The following is a 13,814-nucleotide window of genomic DNA, read 5'->3' on the forward strand; positions in this document are numbered from 1 at the left end:
CCAAATCTGGACATGAGGCAAGAGTCTGAGGATCTGGGCAGTGAGCCCAGGAAGAAAGATTATACTAAGAGGCAGAGAAAACAGCAGGACTTTGGCAGTATCACAGAACTAAGGACATAAAAATATGAGACTGGAAGTGTTAGGATCATGGTGGAAAAGGAGAGAAAAATACCTAAGCCCAATGTTATCTGATTGTCCCTTCAGGATTTCTACTGAGTTCTGAAACTGTATGATCCACCAAGCTAAGAAGCCAAATGAAAAGACTTAGAAGAGCAAAGCAAAAATGTTGGGAGTTTTTGGTACTGGGGGGTAGGGTCGGGAGAGAGAGGGGAGACAAGGAATAGAGTTCAGTATGTTGTTTATCAATATTCCTTATCAAATTTATCAAACTGTGAAACTTTCCATATATAATCCTAAATTTCTGAGAATTTTTATAATGAATGAATGTTGAATTTTGTCAAATGCTTTTGTTTGCATGGGTTGATATAATCATATGATTTTTCTCTATCTTGTTAATATGGTAGATTACATAGATGTGTTAATATTGAACCAGTCTTGCATCCCTGGAATAAATCCCATTTGGTCATGGTGTATTATAATTTTTTGATATTACTATATAATATGTAATAATATATGTTACTGAATTCAATGGTTTGTATCTTTGAGGATTTCTGCACTGTATTATTCAGGAAAATTGAGCTGTAGGTTTACTGTTTTATCAGGTTTAAGGATCAGGGTAATAATGGTCTCATAAAATGATGTGGGAATGGTTCCCCTCTCTTGGATTTTCTAGAAGAGACTATGGACATTTGGTGTTAATTCTTCTTTAAATATTTTGTAGAATTACCCAGTGATAATATCTTAATCTGGAAAATTCTTCTTAAGGAGTTTTTAATTATGACTTTAATTTCTTTAATGGTTATGGCATTATTCAAAATATCTTTTTCATGTTGGGTAAATCACGGTAGTTTGTGCTTCTGTAGGAAATTATCTGTCTTATCAAAATTGACGAATTATTTGTATAGAGACTCTTTCAGTATTCAGCCATTCACATTTTCATGTCTGCAGGTCTGTAATGATGTCATATGTTTCATTTATTATATTGGGATTTTGGATTTTCCACTTTTTTTTCAGTCTTGCTAGAAATCTATTAATTTTATTGATACCTTTAAATAACCATGTGTTTTTTTCACTCATTTTTTCTATTTTCCTACTTTTCATTTCATTTAATTGTTTACGCTTTTTATCATTCCCTTGCTCTTCTTTTTCTACTTTCTTGAGGTGAAAGCTTAGATTATAGATTTGAGACACTTATTATAATATGAGGATTTAATGCTATACATTTTCCTTTTAGCCAAGAGAGAAAAAGCAGGCAAGAGTTATTTCATTTTCTAGAAAGATTTTCAAACTCTTTCAAATTATAAACATCAACATTCTAAGATTGCTATTATATTTTAGAAATAAAATAGAACTTCGAAATAGTTTAGCTGATGAAACTTCCATTTAAGTACACTCAACATAGCAAAATATGAAAGAATGCCTACTATATTCAGAACATCCTTGAACACATAATAATTGTTTCTGCCTTTAAGAGACTATATTAACTCTGGTTTGTTCACCTCCAAACTACATTCATTCATTTCTCTATTAATATCACTCACATAAAAATCTATAATAGCTTTTTAATGGTTTCCACTGCTTCCCTATTGTCTATTGCCCACAGAGCAGTGACAGTGTTCTTAAAAAAAGGGGGCGGGACAGAGGGGGAAGTTGAGTTATGTCATTTCTCTGCCTTAATCTTGTCGATGACTTCATACATTTAAGATAAAAACCAATCACTACCTTTGAACTAATGAAGCACCCACAAACTGGATCTTGCCTTTCTCTTAAAAATAATTTCTTAACATTATCCCCTCCCTTTTTATTTCTCTCACATGGAAAGTCCTTTCACTTTTAAAGATCCTTTAAATCTGCTGTTTCCTCTGCTTGGAACACTCTAACCTCTGGTATTTGCATTCCTGGCAACTTCTTCCATTCAGGGGTCATCTCACCTCAAATATTTTCTTTTTAGCGACGCCTTCCATAAGCATTTAATCTAATTAGGCCTTTTAAGTTATCTTCTACAACATAAAATGTTTGTGTATTTATAACAGTTATCAGCATTTTATTTTTTTAATTTTATTATTTTTATTTATTTATTTAAATTCAAGTTCGTTAACATACAGTGTAGTACTGGTTTAAGAAGTAGAATCCAGTGATTCATCACTTACATATAGCATCAAGTGCTCATCCCACCAAGTGCCCTCCTTAATGCCCATCACCCATTTAGCCCATTCTTTCACCCATCTCCCTTTCAACAACCTTCAGTTTGTTCTCTGCATTTAAGAGTCTCTTATGGTTTGCCTCCCTTTCTGTTTTTATCTAATTTTTCCTTCCCTTCCCTTCCCCTATGATCATATGTTGTGTTTCTTAAATTCCACATGAAATCATATCATATTTGTCTTTCTCTTATTTTGCTTAGGATAATATATTCTAGTTGCATCCACATTGTATTTTAAATAATTTTTTTCATTTAGTGTTTAATTTCTTTAATTATGTCTCTTCAATTTCCTATTTCTATCTTTTTCAGTGCTGTGTTCTCAGAACATAAAGAAGTTCAGCTCCTGTTGTGAGATTAATACTCAGTAAATATTAAATAAAAATATCATGTAGAATAAAGATCCTATATAAAATATAATAATGTGAGGCAAAATGTTATAATTAATATAAATGCAGAAGTTTGGATAGGGGTGTGGGCTCTAGAGCCAGACTGCCTGGGTTTTAGAATTCTAGAGCTGTTACCATTAGCTGTGACCTGGAACAGATTAATGAATTTTCCTCTGATTTTGTTTCCTCATCTGTGAAAGTGAGATATTAATAGTAATTACCTCATGGAATTTTGAGAAACAGGTACAGTTTTACATGTGAAGCATATGGAACAGTCACTGGAATTAATAAGACCTCTACATAAGTATCAGATATTATTCTCAGATATTATTAACATTAAATTATTATATTTATGATTATCATTATCATTAATGTCATGAAAAAATGGAGGGATCTTTGGGATTGAGTAAATTGGAGTTTCACAGAGTTTTCTGCAACTGAAGATTATCTAAAAGTTTGGTATGAAGATTGTGGTCATAAAAGGAAGTATAAGTGAATAATTAATAAATTATATATGACATGTATATATCTATATATGTATATTTATAGGTTTCATGTATGTATATCTACATTTATCTATCTATCATATGTCAAAGAATACAAAATGCTATACAAGCAAAACATTTCAATGAGTTCACTTCTACTCAGGTAAATTCCAAGAAAAAAGATGAAAAAAGTATATTCATAGATTGGAATTAGTCCATCTGCTCTCCAGGGAGAGGAGGGGAGAATCAGAAGACAGAGAGTCTGTTTAGATATTTCCTTACTATAGATACTTGAGCAAGTGACTCAGGCACTAAGATGTTTGGTTTCATTATTTTAAAAATAAAACAAAATAGCACTAATAAGATGTGCCTCATGAGATTACTGTAGAGATAAAAGACACTTACAGGTTAGGGGAGCCTGGATGGCTCAGTTGATTAAGCGGCTGACTCTTGATTTTGGCTCAGGTCATGATTTCATGGGTCCTGAGATTGAGCCCTAGTGCAGAGCCTACTTGAGATCCTCTCCCCGCCCCCCACCACTCCTCTGCTCGCTTGCTCTTTCCCTCTAAATAAATAAATAAATAAATAAATAAATATTTAAAATCATAAAAACCCTGTATAGGTAAAAAAAAAAAAAAAAAAAATGCAATAGACGAGTGAATGACCAAACATGAACATGGTATCAGTTTCACAGATGTGAATATATACTAACCCCTAGTAGCAGATAAAAATTAATAAAATATTTACTCCATTTTATAATAGCTGAAAGATTACCTATTATATAAATTGCGACGTATCTTCTCATATAATTCTGTTATGTATTAATATTGCAAAGATAAAAGGGAGCAAAGGAAGAAAAGAAAGACAAAGACATAGAGACAAAGACAGAAAAAAATAGAAACAGAAGATAAGAGGAGACATTTCCAAGTATGCTCTTGAGACAGACAGGAAAAGATAACCTGGTACATAATGAATGATCAATAAATATATAATGTTAATTTTTTTTTATTTTGTCGTCGTATTATTAGAAAATTTCTCTGGTCTTAGTAAACATTCATAGTTTTAAAAAACACTATTTGGGGGCACCTGGGTGGCTCAGTTGGTTGAGCATCTGACTCTCAACTTCAGCTCAGGTCATGATCTCACAGTTCCTGAGTTGGAGCCCCATGTTGGGCTCTGAACTTACACCACAGAGCCTGCTTGGAATTTTCTCTCTCCCTCACTCTGCCCGCCTCCCTTGCTTGTTCCCTCTTTCTCTCTCTCAAAATAAATATATAAACTTAAAACAAAACAAAACAAAAAAAAAAACCCACACTATTTTTATTGTGACAATTACTCATTAAAGGATACTTATTTCCTTTTGAATTATTTAGGGAAATATTACAGATTTGTGTTTCAAACCATTCACTTTGAAAAGAAGCTACAATAAATAGCATTCTACTTTTGAGAGGATGAAAATAATGATAATGCTCTGACTTAATATCCTTATTTATGTTCTCTGTTTATTTTGTCATCTTTCTTTAACTTTGGAATGATGACTGCCAATGCAGAAAGAAAGCATGTTTAAAGACAATATATTTTCAACAAAGTATTATGTCATAATTTTTAAAGTTATGGCTTTATCATTGACTAAAGTGAAATTGTCTTCATTCAATGTAAGGGTATGAAAACTTTCTGAATTTTTTTTATTTTGGTTAATAGGACTACCAAAAGTAAATTCTGTCATCTGAAAATGGTATTGTGAAGGAATATGGCCAAATTCATTCTGATTACGCTTTGAGTTATGTAAGCAATACTATGTACTCATTTCATACAATTCAAGATCGGTGTCATATTCTCACTTGAATTTCAATATGATCAAATAAGGAATGGTTTCATAATATTCAGATACTAATATAATAGTTTTCCATGGCAATAATTAGATTATTTGGAGAGTAAAAACTCTGAGATGAATTTATATATCTCAAGATGTATTTATATATTTGCAAGGGCCACAAAGGCATAGTATGGAAAACAAAAATAATTATTTATAATTATTTAGCAATCATGTAGTAGATTGGTAACATACAAAAATAAGATTATAACTTTCATTTTGTTTTTCTCCTAATTTTATTGGCTTGTGCCCTCAGTGTTTAAAAAATAGCGGTAAAAGAAGGCACATTGTTATATTTAGTGGCTATCTTTCTGGTATTATACTATTAAGTATTTAATAATTCGTGCCCAGAGAACTTTAAAAGTGAAAATAAATCTCCTGCTTTAGAAGGTATACGAAGGAAGTCACCTTTTCCCCATTTCTTCCTCCAGTTCAGTGCTTTGAGTTTTTAGACCCAAGGCTCCATGCTATATTTCACCTTACTAATGGAACCATATAGCCCATCCAGGAAAAGGGTTAGAAGAGAAATTGTGTGATGCAGGACAAAAATCCCTTGGAACAAACACAAATAAATAATTCTTTTCCATGTTTGAAATATGAGCATTCTCTTCCTCAGAACTTCATTCTGAGCTTACAGTGTCTGGGTCTGGTAAATTCCTCAGCCGAAAACTTCGCTGTGTAGTATCCTCATGTCTGCATCTGAGGATCTGATGAGCTCTCTGGGGAGCAATACGCATCAGTTTAACCAACATCTCAGTGCTGACTGTTCAGCATAGTTCTCCTTTCAAATAATTCATTTCTGATTTTAACAGGTGTCTTCTGGAGACAATGCTTTATACAGAAGAAGGGACTTTATCAAAACAATGTTTTTGGCCAATTGGCAAAATACTTACAATTGTCTCTGAAAGCCGGCCACACAGTTGGCCACCTACTCCACTTACAGAATACTTCTCAGTTGCAGAAAAAGTAAGCTCTCTAAAAGGAGACAAGGGGGTGTTTATACATGTTCAGCATCTTTGTGTCAGACTCTGAATTCTAACTTTGCTGCTTTTATGGCTGTCATTTATTCTTAGGCCAGAGTAAATCCTGAATGGATATTATACATATCTAAATATTAAAAATGACTTTGTAGATTTTGAAATTGTCTTAAGTGACAAAAGACTATATATATGACATCCCTTTAAAGCCCTGGTTAAGCTGAAAAATAAAAACTAAAAAAAAAAAAAACATGCTGCTATTGAAGGTTAACAGAGTGCATATGAGTTTGGATTCCCATTGTGGTAAGGATAAATACTCTTTATCCCCAATTTTGATGTGAAGTAGGACATTTTTTCTAACTTAATTATAGTGATTATGATCTGGTTCTATAGTACCAACAAAATAACCAGCAGAGGGATTCTGTCTGTTGCTCTATTTGCCAAACTTCGCTATAAATCTCCCTCTGCAGCCATCTCACTGTGTTTGTCATTCCTGCATCCTGACTGCAAAACATTAATCTTCTAAATTAGAAATAAACACTTTCAGCTATAAAATACTAAAATGCATTTGAAGTATCTATGCAAAGCTGGTACTCTGGCACAATTATAATTAACACTGTGTCTTTTTAAACAAGTAAAGATGAATTAGATGATTAAAACAATGCACATTATGGGTAAAAAAAAAACCCTCACTATATAAAAGCGAGAATTAAAAACAAATTACCTACCTTCAAATTCAAAATTTTGTATGAAAATTTCATTTCCTTTTAGAAACTGAAGGTTTAATGTTGAAGCAAAATTCACTACACTAATGTGAATCTCCATCCACCCTCGTTTTTTGAAAATTATAACTTCATATGACATATATAAATTTAACACAAAGGTGACACATTTGGATATATACTTTTCAAAATAAATGTTAATTATAATAAGCTGTCATGTCTCAGGCTCTTACTATATTTCAAGTACTGCTTTAAAACCTACCTGCATTTCTTGTTTGAATATCCTTTAAAAAATAGGATGTATGCTATTAATATACTAGTAAAGATGAGGAAATTGAGGAATACAAATGATTAAACATTAGGTTAAGCCATATGATACTGGCATTTTGTAAATTAAAAAATCCAAATATCAGCAATTTCACATGGCTCAATCTGATACAGTAATCAAGCCCACTCAGGCTGCAAATGGCACAGTCAGGATGGAGACATGGGCAGCCTAGCTTCTGACCAGGGTCAGGCCTTCTATCTTGCTTTGAGTACATTCCCACACATATTTATTGAATATTGATAAGTTATAGGAAACTATAGGGAAGTTCATTAGACTTTAGGATCATATAGATCTTGGTTAAAATTTTTGCTTTGTCATGGGCCTTTGAGAAAATTATAATAGCTCTGACCTTCAACTTCATCAGCTATAAAATGAAATTCATAATGCCTATTCTTTAAGGCTCTGTGAAGTGACGTTAAAACACAAAACAGGAGCGCCTGGGTGGCTCAGTCAGTTAAGCGTCCGACTTCGGCTCAGGTCATGATCTCGTGGTCCGTGAGTTCGAGCCCCATATCGGCTCAGTGCTGACAGCTCAGAGCCTGGAGCCTGTTTCAGATTCTGTGTCTCCCTCTCTCTCTGACCCTCCCCCATTCATGCTCTGTCTCTTTCTCAAAAATAAATAAGCATTACAAAAAATTAAAAAAAAAACACACAAGACAAAGCCATAATAAAAGATATTGCATAGTATTGTTGCATAAAAAGAAAAAAAAATCTAATGGAGCAAAGAGAGGCCTGACAGAATGATCCTTAATATAATTACACGATATATATGATATACATGACCCAGCAATTATATGATATAAAAAGACCCAGCAATTCAGTGGTGAAAATACAGACTGCTCAGGACATTGGTGCTTGAAATACTGACTCATTACATAGGGACAGAGCTGAATCACTATCTATTATCATATATAAGAGTGCACGGTAAATGGGTCAAAGACCTAATGTGAAAGAAAAGTATATTTGCAGAAAATGTGAGAAAATAGTATCTGGAAGAGAACTTTTCAAAAATTTTTCAAATATATAAATTATTATAAAATAGATAAATTTCATTAAATCATGATAATTTCTGTTCTATAAAATACCACTACCAAACTTATAGAAGATGATAAAGAAATTACTTTCAATATTTTATATAGCACATGCACACATACACACACACACACACACACACACACACACGAATTATGTAAGAATAGGGTGCCAATCACAAGGAAAAGGCAGCATTATCAGTGAGAAAAATAGGATAAAGTTACAAAAAGACAAGTACAAAAAACGATCTCTTAAAAATAATAATAATGATATATGAAAATAAGTGCAAAATTAATAGATAAATGAATGGTAAATAATGGAGCAACAATGGGACTATACCGAATGGACTTGTTAAAATAAAAACACTGTAATGCCTGGTGTTGGCAGGATAAAAAGCCTACAGGAACCATCATGATCTGCTGCCCAGGGACACTGAGTAGCCATTCTGAAGAGCCCTCTGGGCATACTTGATCAAATTGAATACAAGTATATCAGATGGCCCAGCAACTCTGTACCAAGACATATTTTTGCTGAAAGAACTCCTACGTGGAACCTTAAGAGAACATGTTTAATATTCTTATTACATAGTTCTAGCCCCCCTTGCATTGAAATGGGACTATGTGGTTTATTCTAACCATTGGAATGCAGGTAAAAGTGCTATATTTCACTTATTGACCTGGCTTCTAAAGTATGCATGAAATTCTCTGAGCTATTTCTTCCCTCATCTATAGGACAGATGCAGAAGATCCAGCGAAGGATATGAAGATCTACTAGCTATAATGAGCTACTAGAAGGACTTTAAAGACCTGCTAGAGGAAATCACCACCACTGGGGTGCAAAGCCACTCACCAACAATCATCTAGACTGTAGTGTGAGTTATCTGAGTCAATAACATTTAGGGTATTGTTACCCCTGAACAGCCTATCCTACTTAATAAGCATGGGCACGGGAGAGAAAGCCCTGTAAGGAAATAATATGATAAAAGCAAGAGGCAGAAATATTAAATGAAAATACTTTTATGATGATAAACACAGAGCAGAGAAATTTTGGACTAAAGGGACAAAGGGACACTATACACACTTGGTGATATTTGAGTTATAGCTTACAGAATAATTAGCCTTTGGAATTCTTGCCTCTGGAGAGGGTTTTAGTTCAAGGCAACAGCTTTGTAAAGGATATAAAGCATGCAGGTTCATCGTAGAAGGAAGAAATAACAAGTACACCAATATTGGTCTGTACAATTGAGAGAAATTCAATAAAGCAAAAATATTTGGCTGGAAATCACAATTTGTCCAGATCACAACAAAAATATTAAATTATTTTTTAAAAATTCTTTGTCATTGCTTATCTGTTGCTACAAAACAAACTATGCTAAAATTTTATACAGCCATTTTATTTTGTTCACAATTTAATGAGTCAAGAATTTGGGAAGGATGTGATGTGTTTGTTCATATCTAATCAACATAGGGTCAGGTGGAGGAGCTTGGACTGCAGGATGCACTTTCCAAGTCTCTTCTTTACTCACCCTTCTGGAGACTAGATGCTCTCTTTCTCAGGGTATTCTTCCTTCAGGGTCTTTTCATGTGCCTCAGGCTTCATAAAGCATGTTCATTCACACTTTTTACATAGCAACTTGTTTTCAAGAGCCAAAAAGTATATAATTGTAAGTCAGTTAAGGGCTTCACCAGGAAGTAGCACAACATCAAGTCTACTTTCTTCAATGGGTCAAAGCTGTAATGTGTGCCAGATTCAAGTAGGTGAAGAAGGAAACTGATTCTTGGTGGAGAGAGCCAAAGTCAATAGCAGAAGAGCATGTGTCAGGAAAGATACTACTGTGTAAACACTTCTGAAAAAGGGCGAGAGATATTAATGGAGAAGATACTAAAGGTTTTTCAGGATATATCAATATCATAATACTTATGTTTTAAGACTAACATATCTGGTTAATTATGACAAAGAGACTAGAGGCAAAATACAGAAACAGGAAGGAAGGTAGGAGTCATGAAAGAAGTCAGGCAAATTAAAAGGCTATTACATTATATTCTAGGTGGAATGTGATGAACGTCTAGGTTAAGGCAAAGACCACAGGGAATAAAAAGTGTGGGTGTAGGATCAACTGTGTGGGAAAATAGAATTTTTAAATAGACTCAACGTAGAAAAGGTGGAAAAGTTAAAGATAATTTAAATTGTATTTTATAATCCAGATGATTAAAAGAATGGTAGTACAGTTGATTATGGTGGAAACACTTGGGAAAGAACAAGTTTTCTAGAATCTGAAGTACCACTTGAACAAAGTGTACTTCTGTCAAATTGTGCAATTGGAAACAGATCCACAGTTCCTACCTAGGGACTCTGAGATGAAAGCCATCTGTAAAGGGGTGACAGTTAAAGTCATGAGACTAGATAATATCTCACATGGGTAGATTTATGAGAAAAAAGACAAGGCCTAAGGACAAAAAGAACAACTAACTGAACTATTTCAGCCTCTGCTTCAAATGGAGGCTTTGAAGTTCTTTAAGTCATACTAATGGTGATTAATTTAAACATCAATCAGTTCTCGGCTACACAAAGTGTTTTAGTTCTAATATACATGCCAGAGGTATTGTCATGTGAAGTTATTTTGAACTCAAATAACGTAAACATTTACCTTTCAAACATTATTATTTATGAATCCAAGGCCCTGTTATACTTTAGAAAAATGATGTTGGGACATCATTATATTGACTTTTTAAACTAATTCTTGCATTTGGATTTGGATTTCAACAAGATGAACTGGAAATACACACACACACACACACACACACACACACACAAACTCACTGGCAAAAAAAAAAAAAAGAGCTAAGGTTCCAGATCTTGTTTATTATGACTCATGCAAACCCAGAGCAAATAATAAAAATTTATCATAAAATCCAGAAATGATAAACTTTTGAAGATTTTTATATCGAAGTGTGTCAAGGTTTTAACTCCAATTCATGAATCAAGAAAACTTCATTTGCTAACCTCTCGCATTATAGTTTTGTTCATCTTACTCTGAGAATTGATGTTTTAAAGAATTTTCTCTGTATGTCTTTCGAAGCATTTCTCTAATGTTGTTGGAAGTCAGTTCAGAGAAAAATAGATGTGAAAATTAGCCAGCATCATGTATAGTGGAACTTCAAAGCTGATGCATTGAAGTGTTGAACTCAATTTTATTCTTTTATTGGCCATGGTTTTTAAAAATAATTTTGATTATAACTTATACTAATGGTTGTTTCAAATATATCAAATATTTTTCCCAACCGAGAGGGAATTGTGTATACAATCTGGGACCAACTTGTCTAAATTTCAGAACCGTGAATAAAGACAAGATGAAGTACATATATATGTGTGGTTAAAAATGGTTTCTCAGAATTTCTTAGAGTTGTAGGTTTTAATGTTAAAAATGCATAATTTACATTCTACTTCAGGGATTTGGTGATAGTATGGAAAGATGGAAAGGGATTAGTGAAATCATTACGGCAGTTACACTGATAAAATGTGAGGACTTACACCTATTTGAATAATGCAGAGAATACTACTTGAGGTAAAAACATTGAACTTATATATTTTTTTAAATGTTTAATTACTTATTTTGAGAGAGAGAGAGAGAGAGAGGACAAGCAGGGGAGGGGCAGAGAGAGATGGAGAGAGAGCCTCCCAAGCAGGCTCCCTGATGTCAGTGAATAGCCAGATGTGGGGCTTGATTTCACAAACCATGAGATCATGACCTGAGTCAAAATCAAGAGTCAGTCGCTTAATTGACTGAGCCAACCAGGCGCCCCTAAACTTAAATGGTTAATGAAAGTTGCCAGTGTAAGAAGAATTAGTAATTCTGGTTCAATATGATTAATTAAATATGTTGAATGTTCTTTCTAAAATGAACACAAACAAAAAGTCATAACATTGGAAGCAAAACCAATGCCACTAGCAAAAAATAAGATTGCTCATCCAGAAAAAAAAAAAAAAAAAAGCTCAAACACACTAAAGAAAAACAACTAGTCTGCAGGCCTTTTCCTTGCTAAAACACTGGAGATAGGGGCATGATCATCAAACCCAGCACTCCTAGGCATTCCCAAGTGAGCTAAGGAAGTACTATGTTCTCCATTTCCTTATATAGTAACCCTCCCTTATCCACAGAGAATCTATTCCAAGACCCTTAGTGGATGCTTGAAATGACAGATAGTACTGAACCCTATGTATACTATGTTTTTTTCCCCTATACATACATACCTATGTAAAGTTTATCTTATAAATTAGGTAGAGTAAGAAACTAATAACAATAACATAATAAAATAAAAAATATATAATAATATACTGTAATGAAGGTTATGTGAATGTGGTCTCTCAAAATATCCTACTGTACTATACTTATCCTTTTTCTTGTAGTGATGTGAGATGATAAAATGCCTATGTGATGAGATGAAGTGGTGTGAACGACACAGGCATTATGATATAGCACTAGACTACTATTGACCATCTGGTAGCACATTAGAAGGAAGATCATCTGCTTCTGGGCTGCAATTGACTGTATGTAACTAAAACCATGAAAAGTGAGACCATGGAAAAGGTAGGACTACTGTATTGTTCAAATTACAGATCTGAAAAGTCAAAAATTGCAATACATATGATAAAAATCAAACAGCTAGATGGAAAGCCCATGCATTCAATAAAGTCTTAACTCCTAAAGCAAAAGAATAAACCAGAAAACAGGAGACAATTCTAAAATAATTATAATTAGTAATTAATACTCTCAGAGACTTCGGAGTAGCTATCATACACAGAAATGGAAAAGTCTTCTCAAAAGAAGAAATGCAGCAGTTTTGGGAAACTAAAGATCTGATTGTTGAAATTAAGACAGTAACATTACTTTAAAAATGTCCTGACAATAATAATTAATACAGTTGGACATCATTTAAAACTAAAATGAGTAGGAAAAGTAAAAATCAAACTAAGGAATTTTCTAATGATGCAGAATAAAAGAAGGAAATTGAAGTATGAAATAAATGTTTATAAACAGACACAGAGACATAGAGCCTAAAATTCCAACAAATACCCTTTTAGTAGTTCTTGAAGGAAACACATGAGATAGAAGAGAGAAAATAAAGTAGTAATGTAGGAAGAAAACAATGGTATGCTACACAAAGACCAAAAAACCCCATCAAATATCAAATATGGGGGTGCCTGGGTGTCTCAGCCAGCTGAGTGACCAACTCTTGATTTCAGCTCAAGTCATGATCCCAAGATCGTGGAATTGAGTCTCAGTTGGGCTCCATGCTGAGCACGGACTTTGCTTAAGATTCTCTCTCTCTCCCTCTACTGCTCTCCCCTACTTGTGCTCTCTAAATAAATAAATAAACAATAAAAATTTTAAAAATATATCAAATATAAATATTCATAAATTATCCTTATTTTGGTTCATCCAGGTGAAATTCCTTAGCTCCAAAAATAAAGAGAAAATGTATTGAGCATGCACCTACTTTAATAACTATTCATGTAGATAAAAATATTCTTAAAAAAAAAGGAGTAGAAACATAACCTATGAATAATGAAATTAAAGATGGTACTATCTTACATTTTTGATTAATTTATTAAAGCTTCACTTTAAATGTGCCCATTGTTGTTTTATAATTTGATGAATGTAAATGTCTATTTAAATTCTACCCTAAAGAA

This window comes from Panthera uncia (assembly GCF_023721935.1).
Source record: "Panthera uncia isolate 11264 chromosome B3 unlocalized genomic scaffold, Puncia_PCG_1.0 HiC_scaffold_1, whole genome shotgun sequence".
Lineage (NCBI taxonomy): Eukaryota > Metazoa > Chordata > Mammalia > Carnivora > Felidae > Panthera > Panthera uncia.